This window comes from Hordeum vulgare, chromosome 6H, assembly GCF_904849725.1.
Source record: "Hordeum vulgare subsp. vulgare chromosome 6H, MorexV3_pseudomolecules_assembly, whole genome shotgun sequence".
NCBI classification, from domain to species: domain Eukaryota; kingdom Viridiplantae; phylum Streptophyta; class Magnoliopsida; order Poales; family Poaceae; genus Hordeum; species Hordeum vulgare.
This window is the reverse complement of record NC_058523.1, coordinates 39707593-39720108: the sequence shown is the minus strand read 5'-3', so window position 1 is coordinate 39720108 and position 12516 is coordinate 39707593.

The window sequence follows — 12516 nt, the reverse complement described above, 5'->3', positions numbered from 1 at the left end:
TGGATATATGAATAGATCCAACTATGGTTGATGGGGAGAATTAGGCTACCCCTTTTATTTGTTAGGGTCGGCTCTTCTTCTCCATGGATCTTCACTCCACTTGATCTAATGCCGCATAGGTGAGTAAAAACCCACCCAAAATCAGCCTTATCTTCATAGGAAAAGAAGGAATCCAATTTTTAGGTAGAATTAGTGTTCAAGTGGTCAAGTTCAGCGGTTTCCATGACTCTCACTTCGTATGGAAGATTGTGATTGAACAACTTGTGAGCTCGTGTTCGGGCCAAATCAATGGTTCTGCTGAATGATCACCATTTCTTCATTTGAAGTTTGGTTGACGTGATCTCCAGATCGTTGTATTCGTATTGACGATCCCCACATCCACGGTGTGTCGGATATTCTTTTTGAGGGTGTTGTTGGAGCTCCAATTATAAAATGCTTCATTGGCTTTCCATCCTATGCTCATAACTTCCGTAGGATATCCTCTATTTGACTCCATTCACCCTGGGAGTGAATAATCTACCTAGTAACCATACAAAAGAAAACAAAGTGAAATCAACACTAAATTTTAACAATCATTGGGATATTAAGAGCCATACTCAAGAACATCAGGATTAAACTCCGAGAAATTTTGAGTGCAAAATGCACTCATCATACATCATATGACGTAAACAGAGAGGCCATGAAGAATGGGATGCCTTGATAATTAGGCAATGTATGTTTGTGTAACATGCTTTTTCACCATATAAGATAAATTAGGAAAAAAATTGGACGGACAGAATATCGTGGTATATGCAGAAAGGTAATCATCGAGGAAGGCTAGTGAATATGGGATGACGAAAAACGGACCACACAACCTTTTGCCTTCAAGGAAATAGCTGTTAAAGGCATTCGTATTAATACAATGCATATTTGTTCCATCTAAAAAATAGTAAAGAACTAAAAATCTTCTATATATAAATAAGTAGCACCCACTGAGTTACTTTAGAGCACATGCGGTTACGCCAACTCACTATGATTGCCCCCTCACCCGCATTTAGCTCTAGCAATTAATTAATTTCATGCATACATGCGTCGTGCGCACACAGTTTCTCCCCCTGACTGTTCGAGGTATTTTTTGTAACCCCCTTTCAATACTGAAGGCACATATGATACGATCAAATATATACAATATATTATTAATTCATTTTTCATCATAGAATCCATTCTCGTGAAATATATTTCAATCAATTCTCATGAAATACATTGCAAACAATTCTCGTGAAATATCTTGCAATCAATTCTCGTAGCAAGATGTCGGGTATCATCTAGTTAAAAAAATTAAAAAATTGATATAAATGAGTTACTAATATATATATGAAAGGATTTTTTTTATCATGAGCAATTAATTATGATAATATGTAAAAAGATCTTCATGAAACACAATAATGACATTAACTGAATATCTATACGGATATTGGTCAAAGAGTCTTTCTAACACAAGAGAAAAACATGACATGTTCATATGCGTTAGATGTGTATTTTTTTACTGTGCATCGCGACAAGTATAAACATGTTACTCCGCCATGAATTTTTTGAGATCACAATGAAGCGTTCTAGCATGGCAAGAGTTCTAGCGTGGCCAGAATCCCGTTTTATGGAACTACTATGCCGTTTGCCACCAAAGAGAAATGTTCTGGTGACATGGGCACTTCGAACTTCACTAGCGTAGTAATGCATATATAGAGCTAATAGAAACACCCGGCATAATCAGGTGGTCAAGAAGAACGAGATGCAATTGTTACGTGCTTTATGACCCGACAAGAAAGAGGAGAAACAAATACAAAATATCCATATAGATATTGGATGAAGAATGTTTATACATAGTGAACACAAGGGATAAACATGACGTGCACCTATCCGTCAGGTGTGTGACGTGCATGCGGTTTACGACGGACATGTTACTTTGCCCTCTTCTTCTCAGACCACTTCACACTATCTCGCATGAAAGGGATGACGTCGCATTCAATGCCCCTCATACCATGGATAGGTTGATGCTGCGTTTGCCTTTGGCAAACGTTTCGCCCGCCCATGCGTGGACACATAACTAAATGCATGGACCAATGTTTTGGCGTGGCTTCAATGATTGGGCTTCAATCCAAACGATGCCCTATGTCATGAGACTATCCATAATGGAAAATTGAGTAACTTAGCTAGTTATTCATACTATGAGTAACATAACAACACATATCAAGACAAGATCAGACTATGCCTTTGGCGACCGCAAGTATGGAGATGCATTAATCGCCTCATTCATATGGTCAAGCAATGAAGAGAGGAGATTAAGCATGGAGGACGGTTTGAAAAATGGGGAAGAAGCATGGATTTGCCAACAATGGCAAGAGTGCCATGATTCTGTCCATGTCCGCAAAGTATGGAGGGGCTTCACCTTTTCGGAAGAAAAAAAATAGAGAGACACACATGAGTGAACGTCAAAAACTAAAATAGGGTGCACATTGATTCATATATTCTCTTTTGTGATGAAACCCGCTCTACGTTACATGACCTGATCTGTTTATCTCCTCCTCTGATCTCCCATCGCCAGCACACATGCATGCATGCACGCATGCACGCACGCGCCCTAGACCCTCTTGGATCTGACGACGCGGAGCTCCAGTTCCTTGCGCTTGATCTCCACCTGGAGCCGGTTGTTCTCCAGCCGCATCCCCTCGTTCTCCAGCCGCATGGTCTTCAGCTCCATGTCCTCCCTCAGGTTCTCGGCGGCCCACTCCACGCGCTCCAGCTCCAGCTCCAGAATCGCGTCTTCGATCTCGATCTCCCGCTTCTTCATCTCCAGCTCCCGCATCTTGCTGTCGAGCGAGAGCGCCCGGTGCAGATGCTGCTGCGGCAGCGAGCACCTAACACCGCTGGCCGTGGCGGGAACAGGGTTGTCGAGGTCGCCGTCGTCGTGATGGGGCACCTTATTGATGTCGATGGTGAGATGCCTGCGCCGCCTCCGCTCGTTAGCGCCGTCGCTGCCGTGGTCTTGAGCGTTGGCCACTACCTTTGCCTTGCCGGTGCTCTTGTTCGCCTGATGCGACGACGCACCCTTGCTCCGCCTGCTCGGCCGCTCGTGCTGATCGCTAGGCGCCGACCGCTTGACGCCAGCGCCAGAGACCGGGAACATATTGTGACGGAACTGAACTGAGGTTTGCGAGTGGGTGCCTGAGGTTCTGGGGTGCTGGCAGTTAAATAGCACAAGCGGCTGGGTGCCCCTCACCTACTCCTTTATTATTTCCTTCTTCATTTCACTCCTCAAATAGCAACCAGCCAAAACTTTTGAGCCAAGGATGGCCGAGACCGCAGCTGCTTTGGTCCCGTTTTACTAGCCTTCATTGTCTTGCTCATACCTGAGCTGGAATTAATTTGGCTCACACACAGGTTGGCACGTTTCCCTTCTCCTACTATTGGTTTTACATTACATGGATATGGATGGCCGTGGATGTCTGGAGGGTGAGCAATCATTATGACAGACTGTTGCATGCTCCTGTTAGGAATAACCACGACAACGGTGCGAGTTCGGTTGATACACGCACAGTTGGAGCTTCTGGTTTGTATACATCACCTAGTAGTGTTAGGATTGGATTAGTATCCAAGTAGGATAGCTTATGCGGTTCTAGCTGCTATATATACAGAGTATACCCCTTATAATCTGAACCAAGAGTTGAGAATCAATAAAGAAAAACATAGGCTCGTGCACAGGCTCGACACGAGCCTGCTAGCTATCCAAATAATCGGGTGCTCATGCGTAGCTAATAGTTTAGCCAGCGGGTTCGTCTTTGTCGTCAGTCGTCACCGTCATCGGAAAGTATTCTACGTCGGGTCTGGGCCAACAGCTCCTGCATGACGGTTTAAGCATCCGGAAGGTTTCAAAGAAACTGAAAGAAAGGGAACGATGTCATTGGAACCAGCAAAATCATGAAAATTGAAAATCATGAATGTATATCTAATGCATTTCTAATATGTAAAATAACATTAAAGAAACAAAAAAATGGAAACAAATGTAAGGGACGTTTGTAACACTGTATAATATGCAAAACTACGTAATAAAATAAATTAAAAACTATGGAAAACACCATGTATGTAATGCATCTATGGCATTGGAACCAGCAAAAAAAAGACAAACTGTATCCTAAATCAAAGGGTTGCCAATCAGATAATGTGCTATGTGATCTAATAAGAGAAAAGTGGAAAACCAAACACATCATATCTAAAGAGATATTGGCCAATGAGTGTTTCTACATGGCAAACACAAGCGACAAACATGAAGCCCACTTATACGTCAAATGTAGCATACGTGCGGTTTTTTATGGCGCATCGCAAGAAACATGGACATCTTACCCGGCCTTTCTCCTCTCTTTTTTGACGACTTCACACCATCCCGGACGAAACAGCTGACGGCACATTCAATGCCTCTCTTCACATCAATAGTGAAGAAGAAACCTTAGATGTAATGTGCCAATAGGATTGGAGCTAATAAACAATAAAAATATATATGAACAATTGTACCTTCCACAATAAATCAAAAAGTTGTCTTCAATGCATTGCCCAATTGCCAGCTTCTCAGTCTTTTACGATCACTTTATAAATTTAACACAAAATATAGTATGACAATGAAAAATCACCCTTTTCATCCCGTGTTTGCCTTTTTAACATTAGACATGAAATTTCTTCTTTATTGCATGGATATATCCATGAAGGATTATACATCAACATGGATACAGCAACACATAAACCGCGAAATAAAAAAATATGTTTTGATCCCTGAATTATTGTCTTAGTATTGAACTCATGTCTCAGTGGTATAAACCGGCAAATAACCTCCCTTTCATGCCCCAATTATACATACTAGAAAATCTCAAAGAGTACTAATCCAAAATAGTATTGTTCTTTTTAGTGACATGGTTACATCTTTCGTAAACGTGTATGGCTGGGCAACATAGTCAACACACAAATAGTATATTCTAAGGAATTTGGAAAATAAAATTCATAAATTTAGAAAAAATATTGATAGTTTATAAATTTGCGAGGAAGATGAAAAGTAATCAAAATAGTAAACATACGAAAAATGGAAAATATATTCTACACAAATCAGGATAATCAGTGGAATGAAAATATTGTAGTAGTTGATAAAAATCAACATCATTGTTTTTATTTTGCGTGACATCCTCGAACTTCGTAGTCTTATATTTTGACGTTTTAAAATATCTAAATTAAATGTTTCTTTGTTCCGTATGTGCATGTTAGACTACCATATGTACGAAAACCACTCCAACATCACCGAAATCGACTTTGACGTGATAATGTACTTAACTAGTCTGGTTTTAGAGGCGAGATGCCAAATTAGTTTCCGATCGAAGTTAAAGAAGTGAAAATGGTTATTTTTCTTTCTACCCATGGAAGTAAATGTTGTCATATATTTACTGGACCAATCAACCTACGACTTTCAACATCGAGATGTCTCTGGGATTACACTATGCTTTTTTGCCTCATAGGAAGCTTCATCCATCGACCATGCTGAGTCTAGACTCCGACGATAGATTAATTTCTTCAGTTATTGTGGGTATAAATTACAACTATATTGATCAAGCAGATTCAGGAAATTTTTCATGATTTATTGTGCTATAAACTACATAAATATAGATCAAGCAAATATTGGAATATTATTGTTATTAATTATTGTGCTACATATTACAAGTATGTAAATCGGGCAGATTTCGAAATTTACTGATGTTAGTTATTGTGTTGTGTATTACAAATATGTAGATCATGCAGATTTCATAATTTTATTGCGACCAATTATTGTGGTTAGATTACAATGATGCAGATTGAGTAGATTTAGGAAATTTTATATCATCATTATTGTGCTCGTTAGGTACTCTTCAAATATGAATCCATTTTAACTGTCTTTCGTGTTTTGGCGAGTCATTCATATAGATTACAAATATGTAGATGAAACATATTTAGGATTTATTGTTAATCTTAAGTACTAGATATGATAAACGATAATGTTTTAAATAGACTCACATATACGTAGCTCGCCATCGAGTAAGAAGAATCGAAGAATTGATGTCAATAGAATATATGTTGCTAGATAAATTAATGGTGGGGACAACAAAAGATATGTCAAGTATGTAATAATTTTAGTTCGGCTGAAAAAATTTAAATAATTGCAATAATAACGTGTGCATGCCAAAATAAAAAAACTGAACTTTTTTCTTTTTGTAAAGTTAGAAACAATATAATATTGAAACCATATTAATTTTGTAGAAGTTTGCGAGAAAAAAACTTAGAAAACTAGAATGAAGGAAAATATAATCTACATAAATCATGAAAACCCATAGAATATTTCTAATATAAAATGCAAGTTCAACGTTTCAACGTGGTTGTTTTTTTATTCTTAGTGATATCCTCTATTTTCAATAAAAACTAAATATTTTAATGTTCTACAAACTCTAAACTGTTCAATTTTTTATTATGTTTATTTGTCCTATGGTATTGGAGTGCTATGTGTAGGAGAATTGTTGCCACATTATCACGAAAGAGTTGTAATATTTGTGATTTTGAATGTTGTGTGTAATTTACCTAGTTTAGAGGTGATGAATCAAACATACGGTCTTGACTCTCCTGCCATGTATTTCAACATGCGCTCAGAATGATCGCATACGCACGAATGAAGCACTTTGTGTAGTGATGAGATTAATGAAGCATAGGTTGTGATGCATGAAATATGTTTTAATAAAATTTGAAGTATGCCAAATTTATTTTGTTTCAGAGACGGGCACCGTCGGATCTGCGGCGATGGGGAATATATTATGATGGAACCGAACTGAGGTTTGTGAGTGGGTACTGGTAGTTACATAACACAAGGGGCGGGGTGCCCCTCACCTACTCCTTTGTTATTTCCTTCTTCTTTTCACTCCTCAAATAGCAATCAGCCAAAACTTTTGAGCTAAGTTTAGCCAAGACTGTTACTTCTTTGGTTCTGTTTTACTAGCCTTCATTGTCATGCTCATACCTGAGATGGAATTAATTTGGCTCACATGTCGCACGTTTCCCTTCTCTCCTACTTCTGGTTCAAAGAAAAAAAATATAAGGGACGACTGTATGTAACATGTATAATATGCATAATATGCAAAACTGCATAGAATAAATAAAAAAACTATGGAAGAGAAAATAGTTGCAGCCACAATCAGATAATGTGCTATATGATCTGATAAGAGAAAAGAAGAAAAGCAAACATATAGTATATCTAAAGAGATATTGGTCAATGAGTGTTTCTACAAGGTATACCACAAGCGACAAACATGAAGCACATGTATACATCAAATGTAACATACCCGGGGTTTCTTATTGCGCATCGTGACAAACACTGACAGCTTACTCAGCCCTTCTCCTCTTTTTTGACCACTTGACACCATCCCGGACGAAACATATGGCGACATATTAAATGCCTCTCTTCCCAACGGTATGAGGGATAAACCGTAGATGTAATACGCCGATAGGATTGGAACTAACAAGCAATAATAAAAAACATGAAAAGTTGCATCTCGCAAAATACCGGCTCCAACTGCCCCTACTCTTTTACAAGCACTTTATAACTTCAACACAAATCACAGTATGATAACGAAAATTCACCCTTTTCAACCAGTGTTTGCCTTTCAAACATTAGACAGGCAATTTCTTCTTTCTTGCATAGATATTTCCATGGAGGAGTATACATCGGTTATGGATACAACAATCCATAAACTTGAAAACGAACCATAGAGTAGCTTACGTTTGAATTAAATATGTTTCCACCCATGAATTATTGTTGAAGTATTGAACACACGTCTCAATGGTACACTGGCAAATAACCCCCCTTCATGGTTTTATCCTTTTAGTGACATGATGGCATCTTTCATAGATGTGTAAGGCTGGGAAACATAGTCAACAAGTATCTCGCAAATAAAAAACATAGTCGACAAGTAAATAGTAAATTCTAGGGAATTTAGAAAATAAAATCCAAAAGTTTAGAAATGACACTATAAATTTGTGAGTAAGATGAAAAGTAATCAAAATATTAAAATATATAAAATATTATATAAATTGATAAAAATCAACACTATTGGTTTTATTTGGCATGATATCCTCAAAATTCATAGTCTTCGATATTTTATATTTGAAAATATCTACTTACATGTTTAGTTTTTCCTATGTGCCGGTTAGACTACCATATGTAATAAAACCACTCTAACATCATCAAAAACCACTTTGGCATGAGACTATAATTAATTTTTGTGATTTTGGGCATTGGTTATAATTTTATACTTTTAGAGGCGAAAGGCCAAATTAGACTCCAAGTGAGTTAAAGTATTGAAAATAGTTATTTTCCCTTTCAATCATGGAAGTAATGTTGTCATATTTTTTGTGGATTTCCATGAACCAATCAACCTACAACTTCCAACATCGAGATGCCTCACAGATTACACTGTGAATATTATTTTTTGCCTCATAGGCAACTACACCAATTGACGTCGAGTCTAAACTGTGAAACTAGATTTAGCCTTTGAATTATTGTGGGTATATCTTACAACTATATCGACCGAGCATAGTTAAGATATCTTTTGTCATTTATTGTGCTATGGACTACATAAATGTAGATGGAACAGATATTGGAATCTCATTGCTATTAGTTATTGTGCTACATAGTAAAAATATGTAGATCGAGCAAATTCGAGAATTTCATTGCAACTAGTTACCGTGCTATGTATTACAAATATGCAGATCGAGTGGATTTCAGAATTTTGTTTCCATCAATTATTGTGGTTATATATTACAAAGATGCAGATCGTGTAGATTTAGGAAATTTATTATCATCATTGTTGTGGGTATAGTTTACAAACATATTGAGGATTTATTGTTAATCTTAATACTAAATATGATAAATAATATTGTTTTAAATAGACTCTCATAGAGGTAGTTAGCAATGTCTAACATTCGAGTAAAAAAATAGAAGCTTTGATGTTAACATGCTATATTTGGCTACAAAAATTAACAATGGGAGCAACAAATGATATGTCAAGTATGTAATGACTCATTTTGGTAGAGCTGAAAATATGAAATCCATGCAAAATTAATATATGCATGCCAAAAAGGACAATTTTTGAAAAGTTAGAAACAATATTAGTTTTGCAGAAGTTTGAGAAGCAAAATAAACTTAATAAAAAATGTCCAAATTCAGAAAACTAGAACGAAGGAAAAAATATCTTATAGAAATCGTGAAAATCGGTAGAATATTTTTAACAGCAAATACAAAAAAGGTCAATGTTTCGACGTGGTTGTTTTTATACTCTAATTTCCAAAAGTTTCTAAATATTTATTTATTTACAAACACAAAATTGTTTGTTTCTTATTAAATTTCTTTGTTTTCTATGCTCTTACAATGTTGTGTGTAGGTAAATTGCTGCCACATTAGACTATGTAGGAAAATTGCTGCCAAGTTAGAGTAAACTGCATCGACGTAATTACAAAAGTGTGGTAGTATGTGTGATTTTGAATGTTGAGCGTAACTTATCTTGTATTAGAGGTGAGAGGGAAAATCAGAGTGATGAATGTTAAAAAGAAAAGGTACAAATAGATTTTACTTTAAGCTATGGAAGTAAATGTTATCACCTTCATGTCATCTCCTCAAATCGAGTGAAATATAACATGTTGGATCTCCACTTGTTATGAGGTAATAGACACATGCACACCAGTTTTGTAGCATCTCTATCATGTTATATGAAACAATATTATAAGTACTAACACATAACGTAATTGTTCGTGATAGCATTGCATAAGCACGTATACAAAATGGCAAGTCAGGCATGCACACTGGGATAGGACATCACACTTCATTCAACAACATAAGTCATTTGCTTCAAGTTGCGTTATAAAATTCATGTATATATGCACAACATTACGAAGTGGAGCACACAGACAACACGAAACTAGGTATATATATATATATATAGGAAAAATAGATATACAAAAATTTCTATAGTTATCAAGAAAATCAATAGATTTTAAAATAAAAAAGCAAAAAAGGTCAATGTTTTAACGTGGTTGTTTTGTATTCTTAATGATATCCTCTATTTTCCAAATATTGATAAACATTAAGGTCGTCCATTTAAGGGAGATTGAGCGGGACAAATTACACGTTAAAGGTGGACATGCAACTAGATTGATGGTGCGGCAAGTTACATGTTGTGGATGGACATGCAACTAAATTCAGGACAAATTACATGTCAGGAATGGGCGTGCAACTGAGCCGGACAAATTACGTGTTAAACACCGACATATAACCCGCGTTCACTAAAAGATGCAAGACACATCACATAGAAAAAAATTGAGTAGCATTTTTTTCGATCGTCTTTACTCATGGTTTACTGTTTTAGAAAAAAAAATAGTTTTGGTCAGTTATAATTTCTAGAAACTTGTAAACACAGAAAATATTCATGGATTTTTATAAAGTTCATGAATTTTATACAAATTCAAAAACAAATCTGAATTTGATTTTTTGTGAATTGAAAAATGTCACCACCTCAAAAAATAGTTTATATTGTTAAAAAACCACAAATTCGGAAAAGTTAAAGAATTAGAATAAAAATGAAAAACAATCCACAAAAATGAAAATGGTTCATAAATTTGATTTTTTGCGATTTTTGAAAAAGTTCATGGATTTTTTTATTCAAATCTACAATGATAGAAGAAAAAAAAATATAGTGATTTCTTTAAAGCAAACAAAAAACAAAGAATATTCTACAGTAAGCTTCTAAAAGCTTGACAAAACTTTCTTTTCAGTAATAAAAGCTTCACAAAACTGATTGGAAGTTTTAACAAGCTTCCCAAACCGGGCCAACCCTACTTGCACCCGCGTGCGGCAAGTACTGTGATGATTATGTAACATCACGTAAAAGGTTATGTAGGCGTAGTATTTTTTGATGAATGTACCTCGGCTGAAGGCACCCCTCCCCAAGTTTGGTTTCACAGTTTTGGCCAGCCCACGGTTTGGTTTCACAATTTCATCTCTTTTCTCTCTCTTTTTCCCTTCCTTTTTGTATTTGTTTTTACCTATTTGTGTTTCCGTTTATTTTCTTTTTTCTTTTATATTTTATTTTCTTTGTTTTTTCCCACTCTTCGTTTTGGGTATTATATGAAAGCTTGGTATGTATTAAAAAAATGTTCACCATATATAAAGAAAATGTTCATGGTATATTATCAAAAGTTCATCATGCATTATAGAAATGTTCATCGTATATAAAGTATTTGTTCGAGGAATACTACAAATGTTCACTATGTATTTGAATTTCGTTCAGCGTATATTACACAAATGTTCAGTGTGTATTCAAAAATTATTCAACGTACATTACACAAATGCTTAATGCATATTCAAAAATAGTTTGATGTACATTACAAAGTTTCAATGCATATTCGAAAATTGTTCAACATACACTACAAAATGTTCAATGCATATTTAATTTTTTTCAGCATATATATATTCATATTTCCAAAATATTCGAAAATAAGACAGAACTAAAGAAAGTGAGTGATACAGTAAACCAGATGCTACACTGTTTCTATGTTTCGTTTTTTAAGTTGAACTACAAATTGGCTGGCCCAGTAGGTCGCCCTTGTGTGAAAGCAGGGCTTCTTTTGGGGCAATTCCTATTTTCCGCACACAGCGGTAAATTACCGGGGATACGCCCGCAGCGCATGCTATACGGGTGGGCTCGCCCAGTGCACGTAAGCGCATGCTATGGGTTGCTGCTTCAACTCTTTCGTTTGTTATTGTCTTTTTTCTTCGGTTTTAATTTTCTGGTTATGTTTTTCCTTTTCATTTTCCTTTTCTCTTTAATTATATTTCTATTCTTTTACTTTTAATTTTTATGATATAGTTTTTCCTTTTTACTATTTATTTTTCTTTATATTATACAAATTTCATTGTGTGTTACCAAAATGTTCAATGTATATTTAGGAAATGTTCACGGTATTTACAAAAGTTCATCATATATTATGAAATGTTCCTCGTATAGTAGAAATTGTTCAATGAACATAAAATATTTTCCAATGTTTGTTTAAATTTGTTTGGTGGTATACTACACAAATGTTCAGTAAGTATTCAAAAATTGTTCAACGTATATTACAAGTGTTCAATGTGTATTAAAAAATCAACATATATTATAAATGTTCAATGTGTATTTGAAAAAAATTCAACTTATATTACAAATTTTCAATTCATATTGGAAAATTATTCAATGCATAATTTTTTTATTTTTTTCTAAGATTCTTATCGTATATTAGAAAATGTTCATCGTGTATAATTTAAAATGTTCATCATATATTATGAAAATTTTCATCCTTTTTCATTGTGTATAATTTAAAATTCTCATTATATATTAAGAAAATGCTCAATGTGTATTTTGAATATGTTCAAATTAAGTCGGACACTTCAGGCTA